Source organism: Idiotropiscis lumnitzeri, chromosome 6, assembly GCF_059441095.1.
Source record: "Idiotropiscis lumnitzeri isolate Australia: NSW breed Sydney's pygmy pipehorse chromosome 6, RoL_Ilum_1.0, whole genome shotgun sequence".
NCBI lineage: Eukaryota > Metazoa > Chordata > Actinopteri > Syngnathiformes > Syngnathidae > Idiotropiscis > Idiotropiscis lumnitzeri.
Genome location: NC_142396.1, coordinates 10,848,803 through 10,861,852, shown reverse-complemented (window position 1 = coordinate 10,861,852; position 13,050 = coordinate 10,848,803).

The following is a 13,050-nucleotide window of genomic DNA, read 5'->3' as shown; positions in this document are numbered from 1 at the left end:
TGACCCGAGTCACAGATTCGTCAAGACACAAGCCCTTGTTCGGCTGATCTTGAAATTCAAAAATTGTCCGGTGGTAGTGGCTCAACTCACCATTTGTTTATTACCCACAGTTGTACTGTCAAACTAAACCTAAAACAAAATACAACAAGGTTGTTCTGACTGAACTGTTTTCATGACCCTCGTTAGGAAGGGTAAAAGGGCTACACCACCCCTATGAATCCAAATAAAATTCCATTCGGATTCTGCCTTTTTATTCTGATTGAGGTTTTTATATTGAGCATTTTTATTGCGTTTGGTCATTCGGATCCTTTCTAATCGAAATACATGGCTCCATGTAAATCTGGCTAATGAATTGAACTGAGGAATTTAATTATTATGCACATACATTTTCAATGTAATAACTGTTTGTATTCATTAAATATGTTATTTCTCAATATTTTTATAAAATACAATTGAGAGGGAGAGAGACAGAGAGAGACTTTTTCCTTTATAAAAAAAACGATTACATTTTGCTTTTTGGGCGAGAAGGGGTGCTGGAATGACTTAATGTAATTTCCAGTCGTTTCAATATGGAAATATTTGAGACATGAGCTAGGCAAGGTATGATGCATTCTGGAGGCATTTTAAAACCTGGCGATAAGAGTTTAAAAAAAAATGGAAAAAAAGGGCCTTTACCATCATTAAAACGTGGGGCTTCATCCATGGGCTCGCTTTTCTTCTCGGTCATTTCCTTTCTTTGTATTCTACATTGAGGAAACCATGAATTCCAACATGTGCTGTGACGTACCGCAGCATGATCCCCCTCTTCACACTGGGTAGCAGAGCAGTATTCCAACATAATCACGATCTAGGATGACCACTGCCTTGCTGAGGAAGATGAGGGAAAAAGTGATAGACTGGCCAAAGAATTCTCCGGACCGATTGAGCATCTGTGGGGCATGCTTAAAAAAGGTGTGGGAGCACAAAGTCTTGTATTGTTTAATGCAGCCCCGTAATGACAGATGAACGGAAGACAAATCCACGAGCAACCCGTGAAGCTTTGAAAACTTCCCTGCCCAAGAGGGTTAAGGCTGTGCTGCAAAATAACGGTGGCCACTCAAAAAGTTGACACTTTTTTTGCACAATTTGGACATTTACACTTGTTGTTAATGGTGAAGACATTTATGATTGTCTGTTGAGTTAGTTGGAGTCATAAAATATTTTTAAAATGTGAAGATTATACAGTACTATTTTATTTTAGTTATTTTGTTTTTAACCTACCGTCTAGAGCAGGTGTGGGCAAACTACGGCCCGGGGGCCATGTGCGGCCCGTTGGACGTTTTAATGCGGCCCGCCGAACTTGAAAAAAATTAAAAGAATAAACCTTGTTAATGTTTTATTTTCTAAATAATGTGTTTTTTCAAAGACATATATTGTTGTAATGCTTTTGCTCACTTTCATTTTCATTAAATGTATTTTTTTTCTCCGATGAGATGAGGTTACCAAAACACTCCATCCATCTGCTCCTGGTCCGGTCTGTCAAATTTTCGAATGCATTGTGGCCCGTCAATCTAAAAGTTTGCCCACCCCTGGTCTAGAGCTACAGTGGCCAGGAAATCAGCCTTTTCCTTGACTTGTGCCATTTTGTTTGTAGTTCAATTACATAATATACCGGACATGGTGATCAAAAAGTTGTTTCCTGATAAAAATGTCAGTATTTGCATTTTTTGTTTCAATCAACGCTGCAATGGTCATTCAGATTTTGCATTCACTTTAACTGTACAGGCGTCTTTTACCAAATCTTGCACAATCGAAAACGCCCTGAAATTTTAGTTGGTATGTTTAGTGAGACAATTTAAAAAGTTAGCTTAGAAGAACTTTTCACACAAACAGTATTCTTTCACAGTTGTTCTTCCTGAAAATAAAAATGGATTCAAAGCATTATGACTCTCTCCAAGCTTGCGGTCCCGCTATTCACACTCCAATTCACAGGAGATCATTTGTATTCGTGTTTTACAAATGTGAAAAAAAATCCCTAAATCTTTTCTGGCAAAGTCACACAAGCATGTCATCCGGTATGAAAAGACAGCGGGTGTGTTGGGAGAAGAGAGGCTTTGTCTGCTGAATTGCTGCCGTTAGCTTCCTTTGTGGCAGACTTTGTCTCGACAGTATCCTACTGGTTCCTCAAAGGTAAACAGAGGATCCACTCAGAGGGGGCAATCGCACTTTTGCCGACAACAGGTAATACATTTGCATGTCAGGCCTGCGCGCCACAGATTAAACCTGCTTTGTTGAGGGTGATTTATGGCGGCGATGGCGTGCTGGGTGCGCTCGGCGGCTGTGAGGGGTTTGATGGCTGGCGTGCGAGGCCAGTAAGCAGGTGGGGCGGTGGGTTTGGTGAGTGTCAGATTTGTCTAGCAAGGAGACTGATCTGTAGCTGCTCCTGGGGTGCTGAATGCAACGAGCACCTCCATCATCAATCACACCGACAAGCCGAGTGTCTTTTACTGCATTCACATCGCCAAACTATGAAGGAGTATTATCAAACCCCACCATATATTTTTATAAATTTCCCACAAAGAAAGACATCAGCAAAAGGTCCAATTTTTCTCAAGATGTTTCTCCCTTCACAACATTTAGACACCACATGACATTAACTAATTGAACCCCGTGAGTGATACAACCGAATCATCCGAGTCCACAGTGTGTACTGTGGGTGAGCGAACTACTTCAACAGAATCTGAGCTTGCAATGTTTCCAGTGAGCCTGCTAACTTGGGTCAGTCACCAGATACAACTAACCACACCGGGGTTACAAATTCCCGACAAACTCAGGTCTTGAGTTCAGAAAGTCATCAATGGATGTGGCCGATCCACAGGGAACCAAGACAACTGAATTATCTGAGTCTGCATTGCATCCGGCAAGTCTACTGACCCAGTGAATCATGACAACCGACAACTTAAACGAATCACGGCAGACTTGTATGATTCTGTCTTATCGGTGTACTAAATATGGTAAGGAGACTCGCTGGAAAAACTACAATTGCTGCTCCGATGATTTTGTTCCGTCTGTTCACTGAATCCAGTGGAAACATTACGAACTAAAATGATTGGGTTTTGTTTGTCATCCACTGACTCAAATTAGCAGATGAGTTGGTGTTTAAATCTATGAGGGGGGGAAATGATAAAAATGACCTGATTTTTATGTTTTGAAGAATTTTTATTTTACAAGACTACTTGATTGGTTAATGGCTTCGACTTCCTCAAGTCTATGGGTGCGAAGAATACTGCAGAAGGACTCTACACTATGTGCTTTATCTTCATCTGTGACAAGCTTCTTAAATCAGTGTATTTTATTCTCAGCTTTTGATTTCACACAGGAATCAACATTTCCCTTCCCCAGACGCGTGGCAAAATCATCACCGTGTCTGTATATCATACACACTCTAAAATAGCTCTAGGTGGTCAGGAAGTGGAAATAACGGCCTATCAAAAAAAATGTAACCCACATCCACAAAGGCATGCCTTCAGTATATCCTAGCCAGGGTCGGTTACATGAAGTGTATAATTGCGCTCACTGTTACCCATTATTTACATTTGGCGCACACCATTGCGGTTTGTTTGTCCCCACACGCTAGGCAAACAGCACTAATGTGTGCCTGGGCAAATATTTGAGGTACTATATCAAATTCGGCTGACAAATTGGGGATATCAGAGAAACTAAATAAGGTCAGGTGTGTGAAATAACAGAGTTGTTAGGGGCCCTCCCCCGTTTCCTACACAGATTGGGCCATCACACATCGAGTGCTTCAAGTGTTTGCACACACAGGTTTGCAGTACTGTATATCACACTGTGGCTTATTAAAAGCGTGAACAAAAGCTGGCTTTCACTGCGTGCCCTCCGAAGTTGCCACTCTGAGACCAGTTCCCTCCACAAACCCCCGCACACACAAGATGAAAGGATTGTACATGTGCTCCATAGATAAAGAAGCCAAACGGCGATAACATGACAGCGCAGTATAAATCAGAGCAGACTAGCTCAAAAGTGATTTCACGATTTTTTTTTCCCGCTCTTACTCTATATGAAAAAGCTAAACTCTACAGGATGTCATGGTTTTCCCCGCATATTTAGATACTTAGACACACATTAAATTGAACAAAGGGCACGCTTATCTATTGGGAAGCACATCTGTCGCACAGGAGTAAGTCCAGGGTTTGAATTCTAGTTATGGCCCTCCTGCGTGGCAGGAGCATATTTTCCTTGTGCTGCCGTACGTCAGCTTCCTCCCACATTCCCGAAACAAGTTATGAAGATTAAATTGTCCAAGGGTTTGAATTGTTGTTCGTGTATATGTGCCCTGCGATTGTCTATTGAGCAATTCAGGTGGAGCTTGCTTCTTGCTCAAAGTCACCTGGGATAGGTTCTAGCTCACCTGCGACCCCGATGAGGACAAATACTTCCCTCAACCGTTGTCACGTTTGTCACATATTTGTGGCATAGTTCTTGAAATCTGGAATTGAATCTTTGGCTTTTGTCTTAGGGTAATTTGTCTCATCTTTGGGGTGTATCAGCTCTTCCTAACTGACTAAATTCTTAGGAGGATTACACCTAACGTAACTTTGGATATGTACAAAAACACAGACAGTTCTTACGTTAACCATCTCACTTCTTTCATTTGTTACCAAATTCTGCTTAGTTCTCCAAATCGAGATTGGGACTTGGGTCTTTAGGGTTGGATTTACTTCCAACCTGGAGTCTCTGAAGCCAAGACCTGCTGGGTTAAAACATAAAGATGCCCCATTCCATCATCTCAGTGGGACATCATACGGGTAGCCATCTCACTTCTGATACCAGAAGTGGTGGCCAGACTAGCCATCCCACTTTTGACACCATTTAACACAGAACTCAGAGAAGTAGCACTTTCAACACATTCAAGCCATCAGTGAAACTTGTTTCAAGTTCACATTCAATGACAAGTGGATCCACAGAAAGAAATCTATAGAGTTTGTTGCCGTACATGGTGTGTTCACCAAACATAAAGTAGTTTATCACAGCATGCTGGGAATTTCCCTCCATTTCCTCACGTCCGTGACCTCCTACCCTGTATTGTATGTCTAAGAAGGAGGTCTGAGGCCCAACGCAGTTTGTACAGCTTGACCAGGCTGACAGACCAGCTCAACTGCGGCACAGACTGCAGCATAGTTCTATTGTCCGAATTGCTGCCGCTGGGCAACTCCTCACCATTGTATCTGACTCCAGTGAAATGCGATGCCAAGGCACCGACGCTTGCCTCGATCCCTATGGAACATATATAGAGCATGTAAAAGGTGCTCTTGGATATGAGTCAGGTTACAGTTCCAATTGTTTATGATGTTTTCCCCCAGAAAATAATGGAATTAATCCTGTATGTAGCAGATTGTAGGACTTTCACCACCATAAAACGATGAGGAACAAAAGTAGGGATGGGCATTTGACTACATTTCCATTCCATGATTGACTCTGGGGAACATCGTTAATTAATCACTGAATTGTATTTTTATATATATTGTTATTTAACATGATGGGGGTGGAAATTAATATTCTTTACTCCAAAATTGCCTTCAAGAGCACCAGTCACTAAATGCAAGTCAGCATGGATAACAATCCTCCCTTTACTGACATCATGGTGTCGACCTTTAGAAGAGAAAATAAGAGACATATTGAGCGTGTTCTTTTTTTTCAAATAGTTCAAAAGTTCCCAGGTGTCCTAATAAATGGTCTGTGACATGCTTTCAAATAATACCCCAAGGTTCAAGAATTAAAACACACTTTTCACCCTCTTTAGTTCTTTACTGAAATTAACTTGTTTTGATTGGGTGGTTCTTTCCCATGTAAACACTTAGTAAAACTGCAGTTACCATGACAACCAGAGATCACGATGAAGGTCGACGGATACTACTTGCGCAACAGGCTGCCCAGAGTCAGAAAAAAGAAAAAAAACAAGTGCTCAAATAGCTCAGACAGTAAAAGCATAGGCTGTATTTTCACTCGTGAATGCAGCACTTCACCACCAAGCTGCTTGTGGCGTATGCCCCATGTAAGGCATAAGGAATCTGGTGAAAAGCCTCCTTTGACGATGCTATCTTTATGGTTGAACAAAGATGACACATGCTGTTTTTGTGGCTCCTAAAAAGTGATTTTGGTGGTGATTGAATTCTGCCGGATGACACTACGTGTATGTGCGGCTATTTGTCTGAACACACATTCCACAGAACAGAAGGGTGTGGCATACACTGTACAATCATGAGACATATTTTCACAGAACCGTTATGGGGATCAAACTCTGCTGCTAATACTAATAAATAAATAATGAAAGTAAGTGATGACTATAAAAAGTTTCATAATTGTCGATATTAATAGAGTCCACCCTTAAAACCTCTACTTTCAACTAGTCTTCATTCACCAATGTGTGCATTCAGATTTTGGCACAAAAACAAAGCAATCCAACAAGATATTTGTAAAGCTATTTCAGCCCTCGGAGTTCACGCTGCAACCAGCCAACGACTAAGATTTTTATCTCACTTTGGAGAAAACCAAAGGCAGTAGCGTAGTGCAGAAGTAACGCAACACAACAGCCTGTGCACATCAAAGTGAGACCTGAGCAAGCCGAAGATGCCGTCGTGGGTATGCGTCGCAGAGGAATAGTCCTCTTTTTGTGTAACACACACTGATGATTAAAGAGTTCAACACAGCAAGCAGACTAATGACTCCACTGGGTTGTGGGAGAACTCGGGAGAGAAGGGCCCTCTGGAGAATACCCACTGAAACGAACGATGGCTTCTAAAATATACAAATGCGTTCATCACAACAGTGTCTTTTTAGACACACATGGTGGGATAGAGAGGATGGCAAAAAATGCTAAAACAACATTGAGCAACCCTAGATAATATATGCCGGTAAGCAGAGGAACTGGAATCAGAATTCGACCAAATCCTGTAAAATATGTGCCACGTACATATCATACATCACTTTGGGTCATTTTGTTACGGGGAACAGCAAAGACAAAAGTCAACATAATTCCAGTGTGTTACACAGTAGTTAAATTGTCTTTATATTTTCATGACTTTTGTAACAAATGTTAAAATGTTGCTAAAAACATTGCCTCCCAATTACTTAACCTTTGACCTACAAACCGATTAGTTCCATGATTTCCTGTCAAATATGTTGTAGATTTAAAAACAAATGTGGAGCGAAGCAGCCTTTGGTTTTACGTATTGCCTTGATGTTATTTACTTTCAGTCAAACACTAGTTGTTTTGCACCAGTTTCACATGTACCAGCATCACTTTTTTTTTTTTTTGCATACGGTCTAGTGTCAGATGTTTCTCAGGCAGATAAATGGACACCAGCGGGTCTCTCGTGAGGGGTGACAGAGTGATGAATGGCTGAGTTGTCTCCAGAACAGAGTGCAAGAATTATTGTCAGCCTCTATAGGCGGAGGGATTAATAACCACAACCTGGTGACACAGGGTAATCATGGGAGATTAAGGGGGGGGGGATAGTCCTCAAGCGCGGGAGGTGCGAAGTTTGACCTTTAGTTAGATAAACAATAATGAACGCCCAGTATCCATAATTGTTGGGCGGATTTCTGTAGAGAGAGATGTAAAAAGTTATCCTAAAACAATGATGAAAATATATAAATTATATACTTTTTTTCTATTAAACATAAGCAAATTCCATGATCGCCCTACTTGAGAATTCACCAAAATGAGCCCCCAATGGGAAGCGAGAATCCTAGAAATATTTAGATTGTCGCATCATCAAGTTTGGCACCATTTTTGTTGCCGTGTTAAAAGGCACTGTTTTAAGAATCTGTTCATGTACCTTTATGTGCATTCACAGTACAAAATCGTTCTGTACATGCAGTTAACAATTCTTTTTTTTTACCATAGAAAACTGCGGCTTATAGCCCGGTGCTTGTATATTGTTTTTTATAACACACGGAAAATATGGTATTATTTTTATTTAAAATGAAAATGCTATGTGCATGTATGTATTTGTTTTGTTTTGTTTAAAATGGCAAAACTTACACTTTTCAAAGGTTGAACAATTAAATTTCCAGATTATTTGGAAATATTTTTAAAAAATTCAGGGAGACATTGACAGTTTGGAATTTCTTTAATCCCAATTTTGCTAACTTTTTTTTTACTATATGTGGACAGATCAGTGTTGTAAAAATTGTATTCATGGACATAGCCTTATCACAAGTACATCATACAAAAAAATACTGCACATTCTATTCAACATTTTTGTTATTGTACACGCATCTGCACTGCGGCTATCGAGAAGGCCTTTGAGGTTGTTCAAGTCCTTTCTATTGGGAGTTCCTGTGCTCAGCAAGGCTATGGTGGACTCCCACTCTCCAGAGATTGGTTATATTCATTGTTTGCCGCCAAGACGAAGGCCCACATTGTTTCGCGTGGCATGTTTTGATGCTGCAAAGCATTGGTAGCAGCCTTGTTGCCGCTCTCACAGGACAATAACAACTACATGCACAATGAATGAAAACATGCAGTCTATTAAAAGACAGTTTATTGCATCAGAGCGGTAGTATTCATCACAAGAGCTTCATTTCTTGTCAACGGAAATGATTGCTTTTTACTTATATGCAATTTGCACAGAGGTCCAGTCAAGATTTTGGCCACCAAACGTTCATTTGATCAGTCTGAATGGCAAGAGTAAAAACTTCTCGTTGACATGAAAATAGGACGGGCAAACGTCATGCCTGCAGCCGCAGCTGCTGCTGGTTCAGGAGTATTACAGAAATGTCTTGTTATTGCATGTTGCCTCAGGTGGAAGCAATCGAAAGACATACATCATATATAATTTGAATTGTTTAATTGTGCGCTACTGTAAAATCAGTTTGAGGGTGCTTTTAAATTATTATTGCATTCAAGATACATATGTATGTTGTATATGTGTATGTTTATTTTTAAATTTTAATTTCTTTCACTTTCATGTCTGTTTGAGCAGACGCGGCAAAAGTACTGAAGTAGCAGCCTAACCCTAACGCTAACCCTAACCCCTAACCTTACCCTAACCCCCTAACCCTAACCCAACCCTAACCCCCTAACCCTTACTCTAACCCTAAACCCCTCACCCTAACCCTAACCCCTAACCCTAACATTACCCTAAACCTTACCCTAACCCCTAACCCCCTAACCCCAAACCCTTACCCTAACCCCCTAACCCTAACCCCTAAACCCTAATCCTAACCCCAAACCCTAACCCTTACCCTAACCCCCTAACCCAACCCTAACCCTTACCCTAACCCCTACACTAACCCTAACCCCTAACATTACCCTAACCCCTGACCCTAACCCCCTAACCCCTTACCCTAACCCCAAACCCTAACCCCAACCCTAACATTACCCTAACCCTTACCCTAACCCTAAACCCTAACCCAACCCTAACCCCTAACCCTAAACCCTAACCTTAACCCAACCCTACCCCTAAACCCTAACCCTAACCCCCTAACCCTAAACCCCTAACCCTTAACCCCTAACCCTAACCCCTAACCGCTAACCCGAACACGAACTATTGTCCCACTTTTAATTAATTTACACAGTGCTTGTACTAAGAAAAATGATAACGTTGGGTCAGCCTTTTATGCTAGCAAAACAATCTGTTCTTACAAATGTGCTAATAAAGTAAAAAAGTCTTGAAATAGTCACATATAGTACTGTCCAAATACATACCTAAAAAATCTACTCAAGTACATTTTAATCTGTGGCAACAATAGGCGCAATCCTACTTCCTTCCGAAAAAGGAATCCATACCGTGGACAACAAATTTGTAAATGCAGATGCACTGTGCAATCCGGCAGGGATGGCAACATAAACAATAGTGCCGCTAGTTGTTGAAAGCGGCTGCATAGTGCTGTTGTTGGGATTAGTGTGGTAATCTCACGGCTCAGAGAGCGCTCTGGAGGCACACCTCATCATCATCTGTCTGTCTCTGTATGCATGGGTAAATGATTCAATTATTCTGAGATTGACATTTAGACTGAAAGGAATAGATGCCGGACTGAAGAGGAAAAACTGTGCTCGATGAGAGGTGGTAAAGGAGATCTCACGTGTGTCTGGACAGGCAGAAGGCCTCCAGAGGTGGACCTGACAGCAGCTGCGGCCTGGCTTTATGTCTTAAGGTGGTGCCTTGACTCTGCACCTCTATCTTCATCTCATGTTTTCAATCGGAGGGGACCATAAATTATTGTCGGAAGTAATCCCAGCTGTCCACGATGGACCTGCTTCTGGCTCCCAGCCTGTCTTGGTGTATCAAGTCACTGCATTCTGCCACTGCTGATAGCATTCATGCCGCAGGTCAGTCAGAGTTGGGGCCTTTGGAGACATAGATGAGTTCATACTGAAATTGTGAAAATCTTTTTAATCAAATGTATTTCACTCGCCAACACAAGATTACCCTGATCGATTTTAGAGATTTTGATTTTGCCTTTGATGGCAAGAGAGGGAGAATGCCCAAATTCGGCCTGATTGGTAAGTGCATTTTATACCTCTTCAAATAGACTTTCAGCAAAGCCAGTATGCTGCCGCCTAATGGTTTGAAAAGTGTCATACAGAGTACCGGGAAAATCAAGGTTCCAAGGAAGCGGTTGTTCTCAATTCTTTTGGCACAAAAACAGACTTGGAAGTCTGTTGCAACTGCAATAATATTATTCCCATTGTCCTCAATGGTGTCATTGTTGGCTGAAACGGAACATTGCGTGTTTATACGTCCTATCTGTAACTTTGTAGACGCTGATGAAAAGAGTGGGCGAGTTGTTAACCACTGAATATTAAAAAATTGCTAGAACAATTCCTCATATTGTGCGGAGCTGGAAGAAACACGAATGGCAGACTCTGCATCTGTGATCGAGCGTGATCGTTCATTGTTGCAGAAAAAAAAGAAAGATGTGCTGAATGAAATGTGAGCACCACAACAGTCAGAAAAGTGGGCTTCCCCTCTTTGCTTCTGTCCGCAAAATATTCATCTGGCTCCTTTGGCAAGTTGCCCGGTAAATTGTGGCACACGCTGCGTTTTTCCATAACGGTGCTGTTATTTTGCCGTGAAAACTCCCAGCATCCGGCGGCACCCCCACCTCTGGCAAGACACTGCTGTCAGAGCCGATCATTGGGAGAACGCCTGTCATTTTCAATTAGCCTTGTCTGTGTAAGAACAGGGGCCCGGTGAAGGAACAGCCAGGAGAGCAGGTTGGAGGCGAAGGGAGTGCTGGAAAAGGAAGCCCCAACACTCCAGACCGCGACCGAAATACCCACCATTGCTGTGCACTAAGCCCCTCTGAATCGGTTAAAGCCCTTGCCACAACACATCACTGTAAAAAACGAGCAGGAAATGTGGCCATTTGGCATTGTCGCTGGAAATGTGCCGCAGCACAAATAAGCCAGATAATTCCCCACATAACTATATCTTCCTCCTCTCATGTGCAATTGACTTGATGAAGAATGAGTGTGAGAAAGAGCCAAGTCGCACGCTAAAAAGGAGCTACTTAAGAACACCAACAATTTAGATGGGGTAGTTCAAGTGACAAATGAAAGGTACCTGCAAGCGACACTAAAGGGGCGAGAAGTGGAGCGCTGGGAATAAAAAAAAACAGAAGGAGAAGAAGAAGAAAGGGCGGCAGACTTGCCCCTAGGTTGTTTATTTCGAATGCCACATTCAGGTGGGATTTGCAGAGTCGCACACTAGCTGACATCTTTCTCTCGGTGGAAAGAGCCTGAGGTGGAGGATGGTAAACATAGGCAGCTGTAGCGCAACCAGGGACGTCCCCGTGGTGCTCGGACTGGGATTTTGTATAGACCAACAACGGAGGGCGGTTACAATATGGATAACGCTTCAATGTGGACTTCCAATCATTCAATCATGCGACGATTCAACCGCTGGTATTTGGATGGGAGACTAACTAGGAGAACCAGGTCCATCCTTTGGGGAAAAGTGTGGGACGCCACTCCAAGTAGTAATCCATCCCAGCGTTAAGGTAATGATTATCTATTGGATATTCAGACAGACTGTACGGTTCTAGCGGTTAAAGAATTCAGGGGAAAGTGACTCTGGTCAAGATACGGCCCAACTAATCTATGTTTCCACGACTTCAGTAGAAAGCGAGATTGACCACAAACCCATGAAAAAGCTTTGGTTTGAGAACTACAATTGTAAGCTGAGAACCCCACGTCCCACATCTACGATGTCGCAGAAGCTTCCGCTGTATGAATGTACATAAATACCCAGAGAAAGTCCAAAAAATCTTAGTAGAAAGTGTTGAACATTAGTAGCTACCGATTATTGCAACTGCAGTAAGTGAAATTGCCAAGCGGAACAATACATTTGCGTTCACATAATGTGGTGGGCATTAAGACAATATCAGATAGTTAAGGTTTTAAAGCGTCGACGATCTCGTAAAGCCGAAAGATCGTATAGCGCACATTCTATATGGTTGAGCTCCATGGCGGCTCAGAGCCACTGATGCATACCCAACCAACCAATCACAGCATGCACAGTGCACCCTACGTGACGTTTCCTCCTCCCGGTTTGTAGCGGGTGGCCATGGCGGAAAGTCACCACGAAACAGAGATGGTCTTGAAAAGAAACTCCACTTCCACAGGGTGGATTTGGTTTGGCTTTTCAAGGCGCAAACCATAGTTATTTGTGGAGACTCCCTTCAGACGTCGGATGGCAACGCAGCAAACCAGTTTATGTAATCGCTTGCAAAGACAGCACCCAAAACCTGACGGTGACAGTCAAACCGGAAATCAGACACATGGCAGCCTGAGGTAGTCGCCAGCGCCAAGCCAACAACGCACGTTAACAAAAGCACTCCATATGAAAAAAACAAACAAGCAAGTGGTGGAAAGAAGTAACTGAGGCAGTGACTTATTACTTTGCTAAATAGATAATTCCTATTAAAACAGTGGAATGAAAACAAGGCCTTTGAAGACTGTTCAAAGTACTAAACCCGTGCTATGAGCAGTATTTTTGTGTGGTGTGGTGACATTGTTAGCTTTTATGTTTACGTTCA